Here is a 26,746-nt window from a genome sequence, read left to right on the forward strand (position 1 = left end):
TACTAAGGGAACTCATCGGGTCTTTCCTTGGGCTGTGCCATCATATCCAAATATTTCCACTAGTAGTAGCAGTTTCTGCTTATGTGGGTAACAGCAAACACACAGAGTTTGGTAGCAATTGTGTCTTGACAGTGATTTTTTGTGTGACCTTTGATGAATTATTTGAACTTTTTATATGTCAAGTCTTATCACACATGAATGAGAATTGTACTACCTATCTTAAGAATTGCTGTAAGAATTTAAAGAGGCAATGCATTGGGCCCATTTCCCAAAAATAAAGTAGTTTAATTTTGTTTGTTTACTTCTTTTTCATTTTGAAGCAATCATCTTCAATTAGCTACATCCCTCCCTCAGTAATTCTATTCTTTGTGATTTATTTTTCTCATTTGAAGTCTTGATATATGATGCCACTTGCTCTATCTTACTTTTAAAAACCACAACTGAGATTATGTCTACATTATCAGGATACAGAAATTGGACATAACTAATAGATATTCAACAGGTTACTACACATGGTTGTTTTATTGTCTTAGAATTACTGGCTTCCTTGCATTCTCTTGGAGAAATATTAAACACTTTTCGATAAATGCATCTCTTCTGGTATTTCCAGGAATGCGGTCTCTTGTGTTCCTATATTAGAAGCACTTAGATCATACTCTCAATGAATATCTTTACACTTTATGGCATTTGCTTTATAGCTCATATTTGGAATCATTGTTTTCTTTATTCTTTTCTTTTTACAAAATGACTTAGCAACTATGGACTTCTTCTACTCAAACACTCTTATAAAAGAACTTTTGGTGAATTTCAGTTTTTTATTTCTGTTGGTGTTATTTTGGTTTTCTTTTTTTAGTGAGAAAGCCTGGTCCTGAGCTAATTTCTATGCCAATCTTCCTCTATTTTGTATGTGGGATGCCATCACAGCATGGCTTGAGGAGCGGTGCGTAGGTTCCCACCCAGGATACAAACCTGCAAACACCAGGCTGCGGAAGTGGAGCACGTGAACTCAACCAGCACGACACTGCACTGGCCCCTTATTTCTGTTGGTTTTAATTACTCTCGTTAAATTGATGTCCAAAATCTCTCAGGGCAAGTTTTCTAAATGCCAAATAATCAAATTTTCAGTGAATTCATGTGTAAACATGCCCTCCAAATGTTGAATATTCAGATCATCTTATATAATACGGAAAATGACTCAGAAAATTTCATTTATCTCTTAGTAAAGTGTTAAAACATAACATTAATTAAAATTGTAACTAACATTTATTGCATGATGAATCTTTTTCAGACTATGGTTTATGTATATTTATACGTATAATCCTCATAACAACTCTATAATGTAGTCACTGGTGTCATCTTAATTTTACAGATGAAGAATCTGAGACCTGAAAAGATTAAATAATATGTTCAATATGATGAGTTTCTTAGGTGACAAATCAGGAATCTGATCCAAGATCATGTTTCCAGAGCCAATAGTCTAAATCATCAGACATTTTTGTTCCTAGTAAGGGTGAAGAAGTTTTAATATTTTAAAATTTGCTGAGTTATTTTGTGTTATGGTAACACAATATAAATATAAATGTTCAGAGTGAACATTAAAATATTTTAAATTCATATTCAGCTGTGTAGCCAGATAAAACTAATTAAAACATTTATTTTAGCCTTTCAGCCTTCTTATTAATAATGATGAGCACCACTTGCTGAGTATGTATAATATGAAAGCCACTGACTGAAGACCTTTACATATATTGTCTCATTTAATATACATACATGCCATATATGATATAGGTAACACTGTTTCTTCCTATATTGTAAAATACTGAAAAAGTATCAAGATTAAAAATATGACACCTGATTAATCTTATTAAGACCAAAATTTTACTGTCATATCTGGATTATTTTACCTTAAACTTTTGCATATAGATATATATGTATGTGTCTATGTGTTCGTATTTCTTCTGTTTGTATGTACTTTAGCAACTCTCCATTTGCCTAACACATTTAAACATATAAAACACTGAAAACACTTCTTTATACCAAATGAATATATTTACAAGCACTGTCTTTTGCAAAGCTTCTCTCGTTAACAAGTGAATGCAAGAAGTATGGATGATGGATAACTATCTCAAAAGCTATTAATCATGAAAACACAGCATATAACAAAGTAAGTGTTCAATCATCATGCTTAAAACAGTAACCCAATTCTAAGAAACAGTATTTGAGTTCCATCAAGATTGGATTCAAATTCCTGATTTCACACCAACCTCTTTGTCGACAGATCATCCTCTCAATTGCCAATTTATCCAGAATCCTTCTCCACGGCTTCTAGTTTTCCAAGATAGTTTGTGCCTACAGGGGGTCCACCCACCCACCATCTGCCATGTCAAATTTTCTCTATTCATTACTTAAGAAAAACAACTTGTACAATTAAAAACAAAGTGTTCTGTTCAAATTAGGATATCTTGACACATGGTGTTTGCTTGGATTTACAAATATGACACCTATGGTACCCATATTCTAGAATTTGAATAAAAATTAAAATTCAAAGTAAATTATCTTAAAACCACATAAATCAAATGTACAAAAATTTAAGAAAAATAGTGAGGAGAAAACAGAAGTCCATATAAGGCATGATCAAGTGGAGATTTGAAATGTTCTTGAAAAATAAATATAATGTATAAGCTTTTTTTAAATCGAGGAACACACTTCTTGACCATTTTTACAAGTGCGATCTAGATTTTTACACAGCAATTCAAGTAAAGTTTTATTTTAGACACCACACATAGAGACATTTAAAAAATTCAAAACATTAAGGTATTTGACCCAGCAAAACACTTTGACATTGGAAGGCCACAGTTTCTTGGTTTCTCAGATTGAGAAGAAAACTCTTGGTATCATTTAAACATTAGAATCTAAGAATATTTGACTCCAGACCAGAACCCAAGAACAGTTGGCTACCGAATACAAAGGCATATAAGAACCCTCCTTGAATGTTCACTCTCAAAGCTGGAATGAGACTGATATTCCACATGTCAGATTCTTGCTTGGTAGCAATTTTGAGCAAGACTCCTGCTGGAGTGACGCCCAAGGAAATAAACAAAACAGAATCCCCGCCCTCTAGTGTATCAAACGTAAATGACTGCAACCCTAATCAGGCCATGAGGGTCATGCTGCTCAGTGGAGAAACAAAATATGATGAGGTTAGGGAGTTCAAGATACTGATTCTAGTGGAGAATATGGGGTTATCTTTAATTGATGATGTCTTATTTTAATTGGGATTTTACGAATAAATGAATTTATAATGGACCAAGGGAGGCAGAAAGGGAAAGGAAGCATGTGCCTCAAGGAAAGAACAACAGGATTGTAGGGACAGAGTAAGATTTCAGAATCCATTGAAAGACTAGCCAGTTGACCAATGTGGCACATATGAGGGAAGTTGGAAGAAACATAACTTGAAAAGGATTTTAAAGGATATAATATTAAATGAGAAAATGAGGAAGCTATTTTAGCATAAGTTGATGTTGACTTTGCTCATCTGCTGAGGGGAAGAAGCCATGGAAAGGAAAACATTGACATCGATAGGAAGAGGAGAGATGATTGATGGTACAACATCACTGAAAAAGAAGTAATAGTGTTGAAAAGAAATCACTCCGGCTGCTGGTGAAAACCACAGATAAAGAATCTGGATTTTATAACACCTCCAAAATTTGAAAATGAGATGCATTTATTGACCTAAATTAATTAATTATATCTACAATATAATTATTAAATGGTTCCCAGTGGAGAAACATTTGAGAACTTTTAAAACATTTGTTTGATAAATTATAATTAGAACAGGTTTTAAAACCTAGCTTTTTCCAGACATCAAGGAGATTCTTATATTTAACAACTTATCTAGGGAAAATGTGCTTTCCCCCCAAAAGAGCAGTCCAGTATTCTTTCTTGGTGATCTCTTCTTATACAGCACAACACTCTTATTTTAGGGAGCTATCTTGATAAAGACATGCATTTATTATCAGAATGCACGTTATAAAAGTAAGAACTGGCAATGAGTTAATTGATAGAGGCAGGACAAGTCATTCTCTACATGCTTGTTTTGAGAGTCAACTAAAATAATGTATAAGCAAATGATCTGTAATATGCAACAGAAAATTATTAGGTATATCACTGCTTTTTTTCCACCATACTGTTACCTGTTTGCCACAGGAGTACTTCCTCCTCTTTAGACCAGTTAGATAAATTTACCCTCTACAAAGACCACTCTTATAAACAAAAGAGTATTTATGTTTATATAATACATCAGAGATAGACACCAGATAGTTTCTATCTTCGTGGTCTGGAAGGAGTCTCTCCCTCTCCCCAGTGAGTGTTGCCATCCTGACTAGGGGAATCTGTACACAAAGAATGCAATCTTCCTCTTCCGCTCGGGCATGGTTACCAGGGACACATCACTGTAGAAATCACATCTTTCTTCACCCTGTCCCCACACACTCCAGTTTGCTTGAAAAATGGTTTATTCATTGGACATTGTCACATCTATAACGATGCTATAATTTTTGTTTGAAAATTTAGGTATTCCAATCTCTCAAAGCCAACCTCTATTTTATTGAAACAGAAACACATCTCTCATTTGACTTTCTGTGAAATAATAAGGCATATAATTTTAGCTCTTGACTAATTTCCTAGACTAGAAGCATAATCTGTTTGGTTTATCTTGCTTCAATGCAAAAATAGTGTTAAAATAATTATTCTGACATTTTAATGTCTCCTAAAGATGTTAGGGATGGTAAAATTAGTAAGAAAACTGCTGTTCAGTAATAGCTGAGATTGATGAAATAGGAAGCATTTTTAAATTTGCTTTTCTTACATATATTTCAGAACTTGTAAATTCCTATGCCATAGTTTTTCTGGAGTAATAAGGCAAGAATTATCTTCTCCCAGCTTTAAAAAAGAATTCTGTGTTTTAGATACTTGTTCACACAATTTTAAAAAATTAATCATGGCCTTCAAAATGTTGCTGTTCTGACTGCTCCCTGGCCCTCCTGCCTCGTCTTGTACCATCTCCCCCCTCACTCTATGAACTCAAGACACGCTGACCTCCTTTCAGCGCTGCATACGCTCGTGCTGCCAGAGAGCTTTGCAACCCTGTATCCTCTGTTTGGAGATCTTTTTAATCCCGGCTTTATTCATTTTACTTTTCTATGACCAATTTCTATTTCTTTAGGGAGTCCTTTCAGAAATTCCCTAAGTCCTATCTCCTAAAACATGGTTTCATGATATTGTGTGCTTATATTTCAGGGTGTTTGTCCCAGTGAAGATTTTGCATTTACTTGTGAGGTTTTTTAATTAATGTCTGTGTCCTCACATGTTACTCACCCCTACAACTACCTGAATCCAAACAGTTGTGTTAATGAATGGGGAGCACCATGTTTTTGTTCCTATCAGTTTCGGGACGTATCAGGTACTGTGTAATTACAAATGTATATCGAAATTGGGAAACAAAAATTTTCAGTTATAAGCTTTGGTAAAGCACAGCTGTTTTAATTTGAAAATAAAAATCACGATTAAATTAATTAGTAGGTCTCCTTTAAGATATTCAGGACAAGTCCTCTAATATTTCAACAGAATGCTTGCAGCTGGCCAATAGTTCTGAGCACTCGTAACGTGCAGAATATTGAGGCATTTTCAAAAAGGCAAGGCAAGTTAATAAACAATTTTTTAATGATTTTTCTAAGTACCTCTCATTACAACATAGATGCTGTTTACAAAATTAAAAACACAAATTATACAAAGCTTTTTAAACAAAACGATTTAATGCTACAAAGAAAATACCAACGACTAAATTCCTGTGATGAAAATCAGGGATTACACCACAGTACATAGCTATACTTACCAGTTTTCATTTATTTCCATGCAGTGATTCTCAGCCAAGTTTTAAAAGCCATCATGAAATTATGTAATCTGAAATAAAATTCTAAATATATTTGATTAGTGTTGTATCATTAAAATGTCAACCATTTTAAGATCAATTTTTCATCCTGATTTGAAGAGTGGTTTAAAAATATTTGTTGAAACCATTATGCATGCTGCATCTACATATGCAAATATAGTCTAAAGATTCTGTTCATTTTCCTAAACACACTGTAGCTATAATCTGAGTGGTCACTGGAGTAAACACAGGCTTTGACATTACATAAAACCTACCATTTTCAAGACTTCTAGAATCAACAAATACTTGACACTCTAGAAATATCTCTTTCATCAGCTGCATGCTGGAAGGGACAGCGTTACAATCTAGAGTGTGGATTCCTTTATGTGAAGACACGATTAGAACCTGTTAATAAAGGGCTGCTAGGGTCTTTTAATATGAAGGAGTCAACATTTAAATTCAAGGTTATACTCCGGTTTTATTGTTCCTCCCAGACAAGCAGGTTCTGGAGCCTCTACTTCAGGTTAATTACAGAAATATTTGTCCTGCCCCATTGTAAGTAGGAGAGAAACAGCCAAGGACAGGACCACGGGGCTCAGGGAGTTGAAAAAATGAGGTGAGCCGCCGATAGCAAGGTAGACATACTCTTTACTTACCTTGGCCTACATACGGTGGGAGTGCAGCTGTTTTCCTTGTGGCCGTTTTTATATGACCCTAGACAAAAGTGGCATACAGCCAGCAGATGTTGACATTATGAAGGTTACATAAGGTGTTCATATACATGGTGGCGCATAGGCTGCCTGCAGTAACATGCTGAGTCACATCTGCCCGGAAGCTGCTCCCATCTAATTGTCCACAGCGCCTCCATATTTTTCTTTCACTCTACACCCATTAGAGTGCAGCAGTTGCGGGCTTGTAGGCGGTGTGTGCACGTGCACACAGCACGACGTCTTAAAGCTACATTTTACAACAACAATACAATGATCAGTAAGTAGCCACCAAGAGACAAGCTACACCCACCAGCGTGGCGAGAACCCACTGCCGCAGGGAGGACAGCTTAGGGCCACCCTCAAGTATATTGTCCTATCAAGTTAGTCAGGAGATAAGGCCATTCATGACTACCATAGACCCAGAAGCTGCCCAAGGGTACTATATCTGTGGGGGCCACCCCCACACAGGGAGGGACGTTTCACCAATATTTGGGCCAGGTCATTCGTGTAACCTTTTGACACAGCCCCTGGGGTATCCACCTTGTTGTCGTATTCTCCCTTTTGTTGTTCTATGTACAAGGGCACAGGTGTGTGGAGCACAACAGCCTCCCCGGATAACGGCCCACGGCCGTCTCAGAGGCTTGGGGTTGGCCAGGGCTGCTTATGTCCACATTGTCAGCGTATCTGTTGAGGCACCTGGCACCTCTGAGCATGAGATGGTCTCTAGGAATACAGCCAGGTCTCGTTTCTTTCCGAAGCGGGGTGGATGCGCCATGGCAAGCCTTCTACTGCTCCGGTGGGCAGTTCCGTGTACACCCAACAGTTAGATACATTGGCAAGCTTCGTACAGGTGTATGCCCCTTCTACAATACTGTTCGCTGTACTTTATCTATGGGCAAAAGGACAAGGCAGTGATAGGAGCCAACAAAGATAAATCACGTTCTTTAAGCGAAATGCATGCTAGTCCCTTTTCTTGGGGCAAGAGGGTGGCTACCAACAGGGGCCTTCCCGGCCATTGATATTACACTTTTCGTGTCCGTAGAGATGCCGCAAGCGTGGGCTCCACATGGAGGAGTAGAGGGGAACTCATTATCGGCCGCAAAGAAATCACATGCATTTCCTTTAGGATAGAACCAGCACTGGTCTGTGGCAGCCTGACAGTTACCCAAGGGGGCCAACTGCTAGTCACCCACGGGGTGATATGTAAGTCTCGCTGCTTTTCAAGTCCCCATGGAGCTAAAAGCACCAACCATCTACAGTGGGGGCTTTCATATTTTATGACCATTTTTATTCTTGTACTTGTCTCATGTTGAGGCACATTGGGGCCGGCCCACTGTTGGACTTCTTGTCCTGTAAAATGTGTCCCCTTGTCGTTTTTTACAACCAAGGGTCAACCAAAAAGACCATGAAGAGTACCTGTAGGGCCTGAATTGTCTGTCTCTGATCTGTGGCCGTACAGGGCCTTGTAAAGAGTTAACCAGTGGCCGTATCAACAGCCATAAAGGCGTACACAGTGCCTTTGGTCTTTGGTAATGGTCCGATGTAGTCCACTTGCCATTGGACCAAGGGCGCATGCCCTCTACTAGTACCTTCAGTATACCAAGCATTCTCTAGGACAGGGACTTTTCTTTAGCATAGGGTGTGGGCTCTATTTCTAGAGGAGACTTTGGGGCCTTTTCTTCCACAGCGAGGAACTCAGCTGGCCCCAACACTTGTTATAACTCTATATTCAGGGGGCTGGAGCTCACTGAACTCCTTTGTTTGAGCCATCCCTGTACAGGGTATGTAGTTCTGAGCTTTACAGGGGCCATTCGTGTGATGGCCTCACATGCTACCAGGGCAGCATAGGCAGCTGTCAACTGTTTCTTTAGTAGAGAATATCATATTTTTGCCCTTTTCTAAAGTTGGGACCAAAACCCAGCAGGGACTCATATCCTGTCCTGTCACTACAATAAGCCTCAGCCAAAACCCTCTTGGGTAACACAGACACTCAATTTATATGGCCGTCCTGGATCAGCCACTTGCAGAGCCTGTACCTGCTGCACCGCATGCTTGGTGACCTTAAATGCTTGGTTTGCAGTGCGTGTCCAGTCTCAAGGGGCCCGCTCTTTCTCCATAGCATACCGGGGTCTCACCACCTGGACTAAAAGAGAGATAAACACTTGCTAATATCCCAACAAGTCCTGGTCTCTGGACTTTGGTGTCATTCACAGCCCAACCACATGTTGCCAGATGTCTCTGCAGGGAGTTGGTAGCCTGTTTGAGATCTGTAAGAGAGTCAGAGTTTAACACAACATCAATGTAGTGAAATACAAGCACTGTATCACTATGAACTCAGGCAGCCAAGTCCTGGGTGATAAATCTATGACAAATAGTGGGGCTGTGCAAGTATCCTTGTGGAAAAACATGAAAAGTCCACTGCCTGCCATCCCAGGTGAAGGCAAACTGATCTTGACTCTCAGTGGCAACATCAATGGAAAAGAAGGCATTAGTAAGGTCTACAGCATAGTGGTACTGTCCCAATCGGACTGTCAGCTGATCCATGAGGTCATGCATTGAGGCCAAAGCAGCATGTAATGGAGGAGTCACTTTATTTAATTCCCAGTAGTCCACAGTGATACTCCATGTGCCATCAGGCTTCTTCATGGGCCGAACCAGGGCATTATAAGGACCGTGGGTGGATTGTACCATCCCAACCTCTTTTAACTTTGCAGTAGTCTGTGTGATCTCCTCATGTCCACCAGGACAACAGTCTCAACCACACGCACCTGTAGGTGGAATTCACCCATGGTCATCTGTAGGCACAGTCTTTTCAAGACGTCCACCCCCAGAACATACTCAAGCATGGGAGACATACACTGTGTACACTCGGGGTGGTAAACGGCCAATGCCAAAGGACAGAGACACTGGCTTTACTTTCACCTACCATCTCTATTGCCATCAACATATGCCAGCTTCTCTGGAAACTTAACCGGGTTGCCGTAAATCAGACTGTAATCAGCTCCAGTATCTACCAATACCAGCACACACTGTACATTGCTGGGGGACCAGTAAATCCCAAGTTCCACGGGAGTCCTATGGTCCTTTGGGAATCCCCTAAGCTGAGCACCTCAGCCATCCCCCTAGTCAAAGAGGTATATGAGCTCCTCACCTGAGGGCTTCAGAAATCCTGAAGGCTTGCCTGGTGACTCTTGCCAGGATTTTTCCCCACTCCTGCTGTCTTCTAGAACTGTTTCTCAGGGTTTAACCAGTGCCTCAGTGCCATCAGGACGGTGTTTGGTTGCCTGTCTATTTTCGTCTGATCAATGCCTGCAGCTAACAGGTCAATCTACATCTGCATGCAGTCACTTGCTTGGGCCTGTTCTCTGCCGAGCCTGCTCTAGGCTTGGGGGCCTCCCCCGCAGTGAGACATGCACGGTTTTCTCCTTCCTTGGGCATTCTACGTTCCCCAAAGTGGCCATTGTAGTGGCTACTTCATGTATCTGGCCCAAAAGAATCAGACGGGATCTCGTTCCCAACACGCGGATAACTTGGACCAGTTCCACATAGGTCTGCCATGGGCTTACAGTCTCCGGGAGCTCCCCGGCATTCTCTCACACTGTCCCAGGCGGCAGCCGTCACCCACTCCGTCATGGAGTAATTTCCCTGCCCTTGGGTTAGCCAGCGGCTGTAGCAGCTGCCGAAGGGATCTGCCCCCCTCATCCCATAGCGGCAGGAGCCAGGCTGGTATGGGCTCCCCCAGCCGCTGCCTGCGCAAGTTCCGCAGTTCCTTTGGCGTATAGGTGGTATACGCCATGAACTCTGTCACCATCACGGCTCCTTGGGCAACATCGCCTGGACCCAAGGGCTGCTCCTGCTTTACCTTTGGCTGGATTACTGGCGAAGCGTGGAGAGGGCGTGCTTCCTCTACGTCCCAGTCCTCAGCGTCCTCTGCCGATCGCTGCGAGGCGGCATTTCTAGCTCCTGTTCCAACTGCCGCACCCGTGCCTCCAGGGTGTCCTCCTCGGCTAGGAGTTCCCCGATGCCGGCTGCATCCCACAAGGCAGAATCCATGTTCCGGCTTAAGGCTGTCAAAAACAGCCGGCCCGCCAGCCCCATGGCAGGTCAGGCGTTCTCTGGCACCTGCTCCCATGGGCTCGCAGAGCCATCTCAGTGCTGACCAGGGTGCCCTCCACGGACTCCCATCCTTCCACAGGGGTGGCCACATGTCTGTCCTGGCAGCCTCAGGAGCCATAGGTCCATACACCTCAGAATCCTTTTGACTATGCCAAGTGTATGCAGGAGAGAAACAGCAGATGAAGGGACCATGTGGCTCGGTGCTCGAGGAGTTGAAAAAAAGGTCTGAGCACCCGAGGGCAAGGTAGACATACATTTTATTCACTTTGGCCAAGAGAGAGTGGGAGCGCAGCAGTTCCCCTTGTGGCTGCTTTTATATGACCACTAGACAAAAGTGGCCTACAGCCAGCAGATGTTTACATTATGTAGGTTACATAAGGTGTTCATATACATGGTGGCGCATACGCTGCCTGCTGCAACATGCTGAGTCACATCTGCCCGGAGCCTGCTCCAGTCTAATTGTCCACAGTGCCTCCATATTTTTTCTTCACCCATAGAATTTGCCACTATGAGATGGATTTCAGTTCACGGACAGAAGGATACGAGGTGAGAAAAAGATTGTCTCTATTCTCCACTCTCTCCAAAAATGTGTGCCTCTTCCTTTGAACCTTATCTAGAGACTGTCAGTTATGCCAAAATGTAGGAATTTTTCACAATGCCTCACGCCCAATGTTTTGCTAAAGAAAATGCCTTTTTTAATTGTACAGGTACGTTGGCTCTCCATTTGGTTTTGGTGTTCTCTTCTCCAGGCTACTCAATCACTGAGGGACAGTATAGACCTCCAAAATATATTGTCTGTTCTACTGCAACAATCTTCTTCTTTTTCTTTTCTTTTCTTTTTTTTTTTTTGAGGAAGATTAGCCCTGAGCTAACTACTGCCAGTCCTCCTCTTTTTGCTGAGGAAGACTGACTCTGAGCTAACATCCGTGCCCATTTTCCTCTACTTTATATGTGGGATGCCTACCACAGCATAGCATGCCAAGTGGTGCCATGTCTGCACCTGAGATCTGAACCATGAACCCCGGGCCGTGGAGAAGCAGAACATGCGAACTTCACCGCTGCACCACCAGGCTGGTCCCTGCAACAATCTTTTAGGCAGAAGCCCTGTTTTATGTTTTGCTACAATCGCTACCACCTCATTTTCACACTATTAAGTAAAATGATTTCTAAACGTAATTTTACTCATTTCTGCTTCCTATTTCCACCTCTTCAGTTCTTCCCCCTCTGCTTTCTTTATAAAAGCAACTTCTGGAACATGATATTCCTCCGGATACACAGGGTCTATCATAATTATTTTCCTTTCTCTCTTGTTTTATCCTAAATACCCAATTAATACTAAAGTTCAATTAATAATCAATATCAAAAATATCTCCTTGCCATATTTGCATGCACATTATATTTAAAATAATTAAAGATAGCACTCCAAGAATTAATGTAAGTATCAAAAATCACTGTATAAATGTCTCCTTAAAACTATCTACTTGGGGGCCTGCCCCGTGGCCGAGTGGTGAAGTCTGTGCGCTCCACTTCCACAGCACAGGGTTTCCCAGTTCGGATCCTGAACGCAGACCTACACACCACTCACCACGCCATGCAGTGGTGGAATCCCACATAGAAGAACTAGAATGACCTACAACTAGCACATACAGCTAGGTACTGGGGCTCCGGGGGAACCAAACAAAGAAGACTGGCAACGGATGTTAGCTCAGGGCCAATCTTCCTCACCAAAAAAAAATTAAAAAGCCTACTTAAAAACAAAAAGGAAGGCTCAACCTCCTGTTCTCTTAAAAAAAAGAAATTATCTACTTAACATCTTATCCTCATTAGAATTTAGGTACACATTTTTTACTACTTGATCACAGAATAGTAGCCTATGGTAGGTGCTCATTCATATTGATTAAGTTAATAAATCAGTGCATAGATTAATTAGTTAATTTAACAGTATGGGTAAAATGTCCTCATAGGAACTAGAGATTTATGTATGGGAGAACAGCTTATGCTTTACAAATGAAATTCTTTTATTTTTAAGTTTTTTCTACCTATTCTTTATTATTATACCAAAGTTTGTTAGCTTTCATAAACTCATTTAGCGAAGGAAACTGATGGTCTCTGATATTACTAGGGTAGACACTAATTTCAGTATTGATGAATGTTATATCACCTTATTTCTTGCAGTATGTATGCTTCGTTTTATGACAGCCTCATCCTTCTGATTTTTGAGGACAAACACTTGGCGTCCTCTCTGCCTCCTCTTTTTCTCTCGTGCCTCTGATATAATCACTCAGTTCTGTTCTCTCTGTTATTAAGTTTCTCAGCACTCAACTGCTGGCCCCCTGGATGAAGACACCGCCTCTCTTGCCTGTGTTATTGCAATAATCTGTAACTCAATCTCTCCTTTCCATGTAGTCTACTCTTGAGATAAAAGCCCGAGTGGTCCTCTTAAAACATAGCTGACATCATGTCATTCTATAGCTCAGTCCTCCTCCCGTGGCTCTCAGTCGCTCTCACAATGCAGGCAGATTCCTGACAGTGGCTGGCAGAGGCCAGCAGAAACTAGCTTTTTGCTCCCTCCTGATCTTATCTCCCAGTACTCTTCATCGTTCCTGATGCTACTCCAATGACACAGGTCCCCTTGCAATGACATAAACATACAAAACATGCTCCACTCAGGCTTTTTGCATTTTTCCATTTTAAATTACTAGATATTCTTTCAATGAGAATTATAAAAAACCCAAATATATTTTTTTGTAAACCATCTTTTTAAGAAAATTGTTTTCCTTTAATTATATACACTACTGAATAAGATGTCTTCTTTTGAAAAACTAATAAATAAAAGAACAAGTTTTAAACATATATGATTTGTCCAAGATATTTGAAAAAGGAAAAACGAAGCCTGATTTTCTTTGGTAAGTTTTTAAATCAGAATTTATTCTCTCCCTTTTTAAAGAGTAACTCTAAAGTTGTGAGTCACATGGGACAAAGAGAGAGAGCACCTTGTAGGTGCTGTAATAGCTCTAATAATTCTGGTGTTATCTTTCTTTTCTGGAATTCATATCTACACAAAATAGCTGAATTTATAATATTTCTAATGAATTGATTAATGGGGAAAAGAAAATATTTATTGAACATGTACATAAATAAACTTTACCATAAACAATTATGCCTATCAAAAAGACAGTAACTTTAAAAAGTTACCCCAAAAGTGAGGGAAAACATTAATTACAGAAAATAAAGTGGAATTTAATGAAAAAACAGAATTAATAAAATTTAGTGAATACATGGCCCCCTCTTCAAGTTTTTATTTAAATGTCATCCACTCAGTGAAGACTTTCCTATCTCCTTATTTAAAAGGTGCATCAGGTCCACACCTGGGACTATGTAATTTATTACCCTGCTTTATTTCTCATATTCTTTGTTGTATATATGGCTTTTACTTATTTAGTATGGTTTTTTCTTCATGATGTGTTTTTTCTCTCTAATTCAGTGGTCATGGAATTTGACTCTCCCTCCTGATGGGTGAAGGCCAAGGTCAGGTGCAGAAGAGCATGTCTGGGGAATATCATGGTGGCCACAGCCAGACAGGCATGAGTGTAATTAAGTGAAATGAAATAATTTGAGTTCCAACATGGAAAAATCTACATTTTATGGATAGACATACGCACCCCAGCAGCTGTTGGTCTAGTGCTGGTAGAATAGAGAGAAAGTCAAAGTAATGTGGGAGGTATTCCAAGATCTCTAAATCGCTGTAACAATCCTGGTATTGTGGAAAAAGAGTCTGAAAGATGACCTGGCATTACTGGTCATTGTAGCTATCAACAGTAGATATAATAAGTAACCCTCTGTAAAGTCAGCCAGAAAATAAAAATGAGCTAAAAGGTCAGCATTCTCTCCTGGTAGCATGGGATTTCAGAGGAGAATTTGAAAGCTGTGCAGGTGTTTTAACAAAACAGAAACAGAACCTCCAGACAATAGTATTTCTTCTAGCAAAGAAAACTCAGGGCAGTATTTTTGAAAATGATGTCTGCTAAAGGTACTTTCTATTTCCTCTGCTCCAAGTATCTGACTCATGAGTTTGCAAGAATTTGAAGGTTATATTTAATACAAATTTTTCTATGTAAATGTTTACTGTGTTCTGGAATAAAGTTATAGAATGCAGTGCACGGCTGTGGGGATGCAACAGTGGTAATCAGAAGACGGAATAATTTCCTAAACGGTAGACATCGTCTCTCAGATATGACAAGTAAACAAAGAGATGGCTTCTATGAGTCACTTTGGACTAAAAATAAAAAGGATTCGTACAAAAAAGAAAGGTATAATTGTCAAATTTCATTTAAAGTTGAATGTCAAAAGCATAGAGAATCAAGATGATTCCGTGATTAGGACTTTCAGGAGAATGTATGAGTCATTACCATCACTGTGTAGCTCAGTCATCTGAAAGAGCAGTATTTTTCAAGAAGAAGCAATATGAGAGAGCAGGATCCTAACAAATACACATTTAAATGATAGTCTAGATGGTGATGTATCGTCAAATCAAATCAAGGTGTGTTAAATAGCTACGTGTGGGTTTATTTAGGTTTGTCTTAATATGTAAATAGAAAAAACTTTGCATTGAAGGAATTTAAGCTTTATTAGGCAATAAGCTGTTATGGAGGCTCTTCCAGAGTTGGTTATATATGATGAGATGCACAGTAGTAGAAAATGATCCCGGTTTTTTGAAGAAGGAAAATTGAATTTATTAGGGGACATGGTATCATTTGACCTTGTAGTATAAAATGGGTTTTCATAGGTATAGAAAGTGTGGAAGTACGTATTCCAAGAAACAGCAATTCAAAAAACCACAAAGCTGAGGCCATGAAATAATGCACTTGGTGATCAATGTGCAGTTCAAGTGAACTGACGCTCTTTCTTCTTTTCCTCCCCTCCCCCTCCCCTCCCCTCCCCCTCCTCCCCCTCTTCCTCCTCCTCCTCCTCCTTCTTATTATTAGACAGAAGGGGCAGAAAAAGCCAGAATGGACATTTAGGTTGAAAATACGAGAAGATATACAGATGGCCCACAGACACGTGAAACAATGTTCAACATCACTAATTATTAGGGAAATGCAAATCAAAACTATAATGAGATATCACCTTACACCAGTCAGAATGCCTATAGTTACCAAGACAAAAAACAACAAATGTTGAAGAGGTTGTGGAGAAAAGGGACTTCTCCTACACTGCTGGTGGGAATGTAAACTGGTGCAGCCACTATGGAAAACTGTATGGAGATTTCTAAAAAAATTAAAAATAGAAATACAATACCATCCAGCTATCCCACTACTGGGTATTTATCCAAAGAATCTGAAGTCAATGATCCAAAGAGATTTATGAATCCCTATGTTCATTGCAAGTTTGTTAACAGTAGCCAAGATGTGGAAGCAACCCAAGTGCCCTTCTACAGATGAATGGATGAAGAGGATGTGGTATATATATATATATATATATATATATACACAATAGTATACTATGCAGCCATAAAAAAGGCAAAATTGTCCCATTTCCAACAACAGGGATGCACCTTGAGGGTATGATGTTAAGTGGAATAAGCCAGACAGCGAAAGACAAATACTGAATAATTTGACTCATATGTGGAAGATAACAAACACGTGGATAAAGAGAACAGATTAGTGGTTACCAGAGGGGAAGGAGGTTGCTGGGTGGGCGAAAGGGACAGAGGGGTACATATGTATGGCGATGGATAAAAATTAGACCGCTGAGAATGAGCACGATGAAGTGTATTCAGAAATTGATAAATAATATTGTACACCCTAAATTACACAATGTTATAAACCATTGTGATCTCAGTAAGATTACTGGGAAAACAAAACAAAATAAAAAACCAACAAACGCATAGAGACAGAGATTGGATTGGTGGTTAGCAGAGGGCAGGGGGACAGGGAGGAGGTGAAAGTAGTGATTTGCACATGTGTGTGGGGATGGATTGTAATTAGTCTTTGGGTGATGAGCATGATGTGATCTACACAGAAATCAGAAGACAATGATGTACACCTGAAATTTATATAATTTTATAAAACAGTGTTACCACAATAAAAAAAGATACAAGTTGAAATTAAAAGAATGGAAAATGAAAAAAAAAGAAGATATTTTCAGCCATAAAAAAAGAACTAATGGAAGGAGCTTCAATTTTAATCTGAAAACTATACTGAGCCTCTGAGAATTTTCAGCTGGAGCTGACATTAACAAAGGTATTCATAAATGAATCTAGTGCACTGGGCACAATAAATTGAAAATGTGGAAACTATTCTGCTAGCTGCTAAATTAGGATAGTCACGTTAAAAGTAGAAGCATTGGTAATTCAAACAAAACATATTTTTTAGTGACCAAATGTAGAAAACATTGACAGCATCTGTCATTGAATCAAGATGGAGAAATCAAAAGTCACTTGAATAAATAGAATGTGACATTTTTACAGCACGTAATCTTAAAATGTAAAAAAAATCAATTAAATGTGAAAATATCAAATTTATAATATCACTGGATATTATTTGAATCATTAACAAAGGTATCACCTATATTTATGTTTTAATATAAAATACAGAGCCATATTTTGTAAGCAATTTATATGGATGCTGATATTCTGCAAATAAGCATGTGCTTATTAAAAATGTTGAGATAAATTTAGCAAGCCTCTAACATAGGAAGTGGCCAAATAAATTTTAGAAATGTGACATATGTATAAAAAGGTACCCAACCTATTAGTGAGCAAATTACTATAGACAGTACATATGTTTTCAAGTAAACGCCAAATGTTGGAAATTTAAATTCTGAAACGTCTTAAACATGAATAACATAAAAATAGATCACTGAAGACACTGAGTGTGTCTGAAAAATAAATCTAGTTTTCCTAATCCACGCCAATCTTTATTATACATTGAAAATATGGAATATAAAATCTCAAAACATTTTTATTTAACGTTTTAGCAGAATATTTCACATTCTTTATCTTTTTATTCTTCACAACAATCTTTCTGAAAAGGTGCCATAGATAAATACCCCATGCCCTATTTATGGAATATTAATGAAAAGAGAAGCTAGAAAGAAGGTTGTCTCTTCATGGGATGAAGGAAAAAGAATGTCTCTTCATGGAGAAGAGGGTGTGATGAGCTTTGTATTGAACTGTTTTGATGAGAATGTGACTTCAGTACTTAGGTGGAAATGTCATCCAATGAAGGACATTATGACTGGAGAATGCAAGGAGGTGAAGGCGAGTGGGGAAGATGTGTCCGTTACACACTCACAGATTACGGTTGAAGCTATGGGATTTGATGAGATGTTCAGAGTTTCTGGATATAGGATAAAAAGTGACAGACTAAAAGGAGAAAAGACAAGCGAAACCCAATATCTATTGTTAGATACAAATTTATGTCTGAAAAAATATCTAAAAGAATAGTCTGTTTTGTAAAAAGTACAAGGAATTTCCTTGAATAGCTTTCAGCAAAAAAAAAGTTAGATAATTTATCTATATTTGATCATTTTAGTATATATTTACAAAATTTCACTTTTATTTGAAAAATAATGTTGTAGTATGCATCGTTACACACGATTTCCTAGTAATACAAAGGCTAGTGTGAATATGTAATCCTGAAATAACAGGAGCTTCTTAGGAGCTACAAAAGATGGGACAACTAACAGTAGGTGTTTCAGCTTTTTTTTTTTTTTTTTTTAATAATATGGATTCTATTCCTTCAGTTCCTTATTGGAAATGCTATGGTTTTGCTGGATGGCCTCCATTTGCCCATCCAGATATATGTCCCCATTTTCTGCCTGGCTCTGTGCCCAGTGAGGCTGACCTGCTTGGACCGCACTGGTGGGAACTCTTGCTTCACAGTTTCTGGTTAAGTTTTGCAAGCGTCAGCCACCTGCAGGAAGAAGAGGGCCCTCAGGATATTTATTCCTCTGGTCCCTGGGCTGGGCACTGCAGGTAGGGTGCTTCCCTGGACTGAGGGCCCCAGGCAGCCCTCACCAGATGACTTTCTTTCCAAGTCCGGAGACTGCTCCCTCCTTTGTTCTTTCAGGCCTAGAGGCAGTAATGGATCTCTTCATTGCTAAATCTTGTTTGACCTAAACCCTGCCCATCATTTTGGAAAGAACCTTAATGCTGCCTAGTTCCAGTTTGTATATGACATGTTTTCTCATGGCAAGACACCACAGGTTACAATCGTATATATTACCTTTGCCTTCTCTTGACAACAGAAACTGGGGAGGAAGGTGCAAAGAAGACACACCAAGAAAGAAAATAGGCAGAAATGTGCATTATTCTTTGCTTGTAAAAAATTATCTGTAATTTACCTAAAGTGAAATTCACTCTCTTGAGAGGCACAGCCCTGTGAGAATTGACAAATGCATATGATTGTGTAAACTACCACCACACTCAAGATACAGAACAGTTTGTCGTCTTCCAGAATATCATTGAGCTGCTCTTTATAGTCAAATGCCTTCCCCATCTCTAACCCTGAAGTTACTGGTCTCTTCTCCATCCTGTAGTTTTGCCTTCTCTGTTTCCACATAAACGGATTCACATGGTGTGCAGCTTTCTGAGTCTGGCTTCTTTCACTTTGCTTATTACCTTTGAGATTCATCCAAGTATTTGTGAGCATTAACAGTTGGTTCCTTCTTAATGTTGCATGGTATCCAATGGTACGACTGCACCATCGTTTCTTTATCTACTTACTGGTTGAAGGACATTTGGGTTGTTTCCAGTTTGGGGCAACTGTGAGAAAACACTGGTATAAACATTTGCGAACAGATTTTGTGTGGACGTAGGTTTTCATTTCACTAGGTTAAATACCTAGAGTGGGATTGTGGGGTCATCTGGTGTTTGTTTAACATTATAAAAACTGCCAGATATTTGATATTAACAGTCATTTTCATTTTACCATACAAATCTTAGTATCTTTGTAGAATGCCAATTTATCACGTAAGAGGGGATGTATTTCCAGACTTTGTAGCTTGTTCAACTCCTTCATCCATGAATCCATATGCCAGCAGCATACTGTTTTGTTCCATATAGCTTAGTAGTAACTATTAAACACAGGAAATATATGTCCTCAAGTATTTTCCTTTAATCGAATCATTTTGTATATTCTAGGACCTCTGACTTAGCAAATATGTTTTAGATTCAGTTTCTTATATATTTTAAAGATCCTGCTAGAATTTCCATTTCAATTAGGCTTACATTTAATCTATAGATGAACTCAGGGAAGAATTGCCATCTTTATGTCAAGTATTCCAGTTGATAGAATTGTATATTTATTTCTTTACTCTATCTTTAATTTCTCTGAGTCTTTTACTTTTAACTTCCAGTGGACACATCTTATAAATTGCCAATTAAATTACTCCTAGAATTTTAATTTTATGCTTTTGTAAATGATGTTACTTTTTATTTTATTTTCTACCTGCCCATTGAGAGGTATAGCAGTAAATTTGACTTTTGTGTATTAACTTTGTGTCTTGCTACTTAATAAAATTACTTATTGTTTCTAGTATTCATTGTTTGGATTCCTTTGGATTATCTATATAGATGATCACATCATCTCTAGAAAAACAGAGTTCGACTTGTTCCTTTCGAATTTTATGTTCCGTTTCTTCTTTCTCATCTTTTTACACTGATATCTGGTCAAAGTTGAAAAGGAATGGTGACAAGTATAGACTTGCATTGTTTAAGATTTTAGGTAGAAATCATTATTATTATTTTTTCACCACTGAGCATTTGTCTTTCTCTTCTTAGTTTGCTGAGAGGTTTTCCATGAATTTTTAAAAGTTTTTTCACATGGTTTCTTTGCCTCTATTAAAATGATCATGTCTTTTCTTATATATTATTTTAATATAGTGAAGTGCATTAATTTTCATATATTAAACAAACCTTGCGTCCCTGGAATAACACACAATTTTTTCAAGCTGTACTACTCTTTTAACCAGGCTAAAACAAAGTTTATCAACGACTGATTTGATCTGATATTGCGTAAAGGAGGTCAAGATAGTTCTTTTCCTCCATATTAACTTGGTCAGTTACTTTTGTAAAGATTTAAAATGAGAGTGGATGGTACAGAGAGTCCCCGTGTACTTCCTTCCCAAACCCACAGTTTCCCGTGTGATTAACATTTTCTTTCAGTATGGTGCATTTGTTACAAGTGAAGAACAACCAATATTGACACTTTATCAGTAACTAAAATTAATTTTGTTAGGATTCATGCTTTGTGCTGTACGGTTGTATGGATTTTGACAAATGCATAATATTGTGTATCCACGATTACAATAGTGTGCAGAGTAATTTTTCTGCCCTAAAAGTCCTTGTTTTCCACATATTCATCCCTCCTCCCCTCTCCCCAAAACCACTGGCAACCACGGATCTTTTTAATGTCTCTGTAGTTTTGCCTTTTCCAAAATGCCATTTAAGTGGAGTGATATAATATGTAGACTTTTCAGTCCGACTTCTTACCCTGGGAAATATAAATTTAAAGTTCCTCCATGGTTTTTTTTGTGGCTTGATAGCTCATTTATTTTTTTCTATGAAAATATCCCAGTGTGTGCATGTACCGCAGTTTTTTCATCCGTTCGTCTATTGAAAGACCCATTTTCTGACTCACAGCATTTTCCTTCTTTCTGAAGAACTTCTTAACGTTTCTAACAAGGCAAGTTTATTTTCTGAGTCTGTTTAAGAATTATATTTGTCTTTCTTCAGACGTTAGAAGTTTCTTTGTGGGAAGTTGCTTACTCAACAAAAAATTTTTTATTATTTTTCATGCATATAGAGATATTCAGATTTTCTATTTCTTCATGGGTCATTTGTATCTTTCAAATAGTTTGCATATTTCATCCAAGTAGTCAAATTTTCTGGCATAAAATTTAATACCATCTCTTTATTATCTTTTTAATGTCTTAATAACTATGGAAGTTCCCTCCTCCATTCTCCATACTATTAATTTTTGCCTTTGCTGTTATTTGTATTAGCCTAATTAGAAGTTCATCCCTCTTATTGATATTTTTAAATAATCAGTTTTTCATTTTATTAATTTTCTTCATTGTTTTTGTATTTTCTATTCCATTGATTCCTGTTCTTTATTAGTTTCTTTTATTTGTTTACCTTTTGTATAATTTCCCCCCCTTTTTAAAGTATTTTAACCAGGAATGTCAGACCATTGATTTTATGACATTTGTCTTCTCCAATATTATCATATATGGCTTTATTTTACCTTGTAAACACTACTGTATCTGGATTTCAACCATTTTGAATGTTGTATTTTTACCATTACACCTGTTGAAATATTAAGAAAATATTGTGAGAAACTTTCACAATATTTTCTTAATATTGTGCTCAAGCAGAGGGGACACTTCTCTACAAAATGAGTATGTAAGCCCTCGGAACAAACCAATGTAGAGATGCCAGTGTGGAATGTCACTGAGAAGTTCAAACAAAGACCATGAGAAATGGAAAATCTCTTACAGGCTGCATGAGACCTGGAGACAGAACACAATGTGAGTTGACCTTGGAAGATATGACAAATATCTGCATGACTAAGCTCTGAGCTTGGCACAAGGAAAATGGATGACACCAATAGAAAAGATCACAGGCCTTTCCTTAATATTTTTGATGTGGTAAGCATCAAGGCCTTGATCATCATGTGGGAGGAGAAGGGAAAGGAACATTACTGTAACTAAATGTTTTCCTATTCCAGGTTGGGTCAATTTGAGTGCAATTACTTCCACTTAGGACAGTAAACTTTGTGGCGTTGCCTGCTTCTGAGTCTTGAGGAGCAATTTTCACTGGTTAAATTTTGCAAACAAAACCAGCAATGTATAAAATAACCATACTGAAAATCTCTTAACAAAGCATTAATATCAATCTCTGCGTGTGGACTCAACTGATTTATGACAAACAAGTTCTAACTGTTTGAGCAAACTGACCTAGAGACAAGCAACTCCAGTCACTGTTGATTTGGGGCATGCTGCCAGTTTATGAAGAATGAGAAATGATCCTGCAGAATACTTTATAGTGCTGGGGCAGATAAAATGCAGGCAGTTTTTTGCGCAGAAAAAAAAGGGGCAATAAAAGGAGCTTTATTAGAGGTTGTCAATAAAATAATCATTTTTTTTCTCTAATTGCAAGGATAATGCTGAGAAAAGGAAGTTCAAAGACAATGATATTAAGGCCCTGTATTTCAGATTCTAGATTCATTTTACAAAGTGGACAATTTTACGGAAAGAAGATTCACAAAGAATTAAAGTTTGGACAAAATCCAGCATTACGATTTTCCACAAAATCTTGAGCAAAACAATAAGCACTGTGCTTTTTCTTAGACCCATGCGGCATGATGCAATCTGTACAATGCATTAGCTTTGTAATAAGAAGCTTCAGATCCACGAGTCAGTGGTTAGCACTCTTGACCTATGATGTGGTAGGTACCTAAACCCATCCCAGTATAGCGATTTAGACGGTGTTGTGGCACAGAGCTGGCTGTGGGCATGGCCTTCAGAAGAGAACATCGTGACAGTGCCTTTGGCACTTTATTCCTAAGTAATCTGTTAACCTATCAACACATTTCACTATATGATCTTTGGAATAATGAAACTTTAATTATTCAGATACCTTCAAAAATTGGAACCTCACACACTTCATGCATTTTAGATATGTGATGAATGTTTGGCAGACTGAGAATTAGTAGCCTTGAGTACTCATAAACTGGGGATGCACTGGGGCATTTTCATTGGCCCACTAAGGGGAAAAGAGGAGAGGGCCGCTCTACTTTCTCACACATCGTACAGTGAACAAGAGAAAGCATGCTTCTCCACCTGAGTAAATTAACCTAAGCCTGATCTTGCTTAGTTTACAAGAGAAAATTTTCCAACAATTGTTAAGAGTAGAGGAGAATGTCGTGCCAGTTATAAAGTTTCCCCAAATCATATAGCCAACAATGCTTTACCACAGGTCTTCAAAAGATCTTTTCCCTTCTCAACACTTTGCCACTTGCTCATTTCCAAACACAGTTCTGCTGCTGCTGGCAAATTCTCTGTGCTCCTGTAAAAGGCCTAGTCTCCTGAGCCACAGAAACACGCGCTGTAAAATGGGAGAACATTTGCTTTCACTTCTCTAAGAAACATCCATGTACTATAAGGATTAAATCCATATCCATTTGTTTAAAAGTTCTCTTATCTCCCAAAGCCAAATGGTTACACCCTAAGATGGGCACCTAAGTTAGTCAGGGTGGACCACTGAGACATCTCCCTAGGGACTGTCGTTTCAAGGAGAAATAAGACGCAAGGGTTGGAGACACCTCTAGTTGGTAAAAGCCAAAACCATGAGGCTGTCTGACTCCCGGAGAGATTATTTACATGCCAAAGGGTTCAGTTAGGATTCAGGCCCATTATATTTCAGGAGGGAACAACTGCCCCCTTCCCCTTTATAAGCAGAAGTGTGTCATTTTCCCCCATATCTTGCCTATGAAGTGTCCAGCTACTCATTAGGACAACTGACCTGGCTCTCATCAGGTTGCTCTAGGGGTAAGGACTAGGGCAACGGGCACCAACAGACATATTACTTACTGGGAGGCATTTCATGAGAAATCTGTCTCTTATCTAGAATACCCTATGTACACATTCAGGATTAAATTAATAAAAATGAATGTTAAAAGCCGGTGAGAGCTATCTTTCACCATTGCCTTTATTTCCTCCTGTTCTCCTTTTCTGGTTTAAATTGCCCCAGAAAAATATTTTCTATTTAGAGACAAATTGTACATTTTAATATGATATTTAAATTATGTAAGCCTATTTACATTTTTACATTTGATATCGTTTTTTTTAACAACAAAAGGAATATCATGGGAATATTTCTTCCATGGGATCGTGGAAACCTGTGCTTTAGTATCTCATCCGCAACAATTAATCCTGGCTCTACATCTCAAGGATTGTGTGACACGAGAAAAGAGTTAGTTCCTCCTCTGAGGGAGTGATAGCAATTTTAATTGCCTTTAGATTGGTATAACGATAAAAATAAAAATTTAGCCATAAATTCACCAAAGAATTCATAGCACATATTCAGAATTTAATAAATGGAAGAACCCTTTGTTTGCTAATAGAAATTGTTAGTACTTTAAATTAAGTTAGAATTAAAACTTGGAAGTGAAGGAATACTTCACCTGCTGGTGAGTAGATACACACAAAGACACTTCTCTGAACATCAGCACTCTTTTGTTTCTTTTCAATTATTTTATTGAGGTCATAGTGGGGGTTATAACATTGTGTAATTTCATGGTACATTATTGCTTATCAGTTTCTGTATAGACTGCATCATGCTCACCACTAATAGTCTAGTTTTTATCTGTCACTATACATATGTGCCTGTTTACCCGTTTTTTCCAGCCCTCCAACCCTTCTCCTCTGGTAACCACTGATGTGTTCTCTTTGTCCATATGTTTGTTTGTCTTCCACATGCGAGGGAAATCATGCAGTATTAGTTTTTCTCTGTCTGGCTTGCTTCCATGTCTTGGCTATTGTGAATAATGCTGCAGTGAACATAGGGATTTATAAACCTCTTTGAATTGTTGACTTCAAGTTCTTTGGATAAACATCCTGTAGCGGGATAGGTAGGTTGTTTGGTATTCTATTTTTAACTTTTTGAGAATTCTTCATACTGTTTTCCATAGTGGCTACACCAGTTTGCATTCCGACCAGGAGTATATGAGTATTCCTTTTGCTCCGCATCCTCTCCAAGATTTTTTACATTTTGTTTTGGTAATTATAGCCGTTCTGATCAGCGTAAGGTGATATCTCATAGTTTTGATTTTCATTTCCCCAATAATTAGTGATGTTCAACATTTTTTCATGTGTCTGTTGGCCATCTGGATATCTTCTTTGGAAAAATGTCTGTTCATATCCTTTGGAGCAGAAATAAAGAAATGGAAAGATATTCAATGTTATGGATTGGAAGAATACACATAGTTTCAATGCTCAGGGGCTGGCCAGGGGGTGCAGTGGTTAAGTGCACATGTTCTGCTTTGGCGGCCCAGGGTTTGCCGGTTGGGATCCCGGGTATGGACATGGCACTGCTTGGCCATACTGTGTTAGGCATCTCACATATAAAGTCGAGGAAGGTGGGCACGGATCTTAGCTCAGGGCTGGTCTTCCTCAGCAAAAAGAGGAGGATTGGCAGCAGACATTAGCCCAAAGCTAATCTTGCTCCAAAAAAAAAAAGTCCATATTAGTGAAAGCAATCTAGATTCAATGCAATCACAGTCAGAATCCCAATGACATTCTTCACAGAAATAGAACAAAGAATCCTAAAATTTATATGGAACAATAAAAGACCCCAAATAGCCAAAGCAATACTGAGAAAAAGGAACCAAAGTGGAGGCATCACAATCCCTGACTTCAAAGAATACTGCAAAGCTATAGTAATCAAAACAGCATGGTGCTGGCACAAAAACAGACACATAGATCAATAGAATAGATTTGAAAGCCCAGAAATAAAACCACACATCTATGGGCAGCTAATCTTTGACAAAGGAGCTGAGAACATACAATAGAGAAAGGAAAGTCTCTTCAATAAACGGTGTTGGGAAAACTGGACAGTCCCATGCAAAAGAATGAAAGTAGACCATTATCTTACACCATACACAAAAATTAACTCAAAATGGATTAAAGACTTCAATGTAAGATCTGAAACCATAAAACTCCTAGAAGAAAATATAGGCAGTACACTGTTTGACATCAGTCTTAGCAGCATCTTTTTGAATACCGTGTCTACTCAGACCTGGGAAATAAAAGAGAAAATAAACAAATGGGACTATGTCAGACTAAAAACCTTCTGCAAGCAAAAGAAACCATGAACAAAATGAAAAGACAGCCCACCAACCAGGAGAATATATTTGCAAATCAAGGGGTTGATTTCCAAAATATACAAAGAACTCATACCACTCAATGACAAAAAAAGAAACAAACT

At 38.5% G+C, this 26,746-nt stretch overlaps 1 protein-coding gene and 1 long non-coding RNA gene across 2 annotated transcripts in view; one reads left to right on the top strand and one right to left on the bottom strand.

Moving 5' to 3' along the window:
• LOC139045291 (protein phosphatase 1L-like) overlaps window positions 1–26,746 on the top strand; it is a 353,755-nt gene that overhangs the window by 311,260 nt on the left and 15,749 nt on the right. The gene's annotated exons all lie outside the window — the stretch shown is intronic.
• Window positions 7,429–10,330, bottom strand: LOC139045280 (uncharacterized). The gene is made up of 2 exons (XR_011503326.1): window positions 9,791–10,330; window positions 7,429–9,407 (listed from the first exon to the last, which is right to left on the bottom strand). It is a non-coding gene; the product is annotated as an uncharacterized lncRNA (long non-coding RNA).

The sequence above is a fragment of the Equus asinus genome, chromosome 5 (genome assembly GCF_041296235.1).
Source record: "Equus asinus isolate D_3611 breed Donkey chromosome 5, EquAss-T2T_v2, whole genome shotgun sequence".
Taxonomy (NCBI): Eukaryota; Metazoa; Chordata; class Mammalia; order Perissodactyla; family Equidae; genus Equus; species Equus asinus.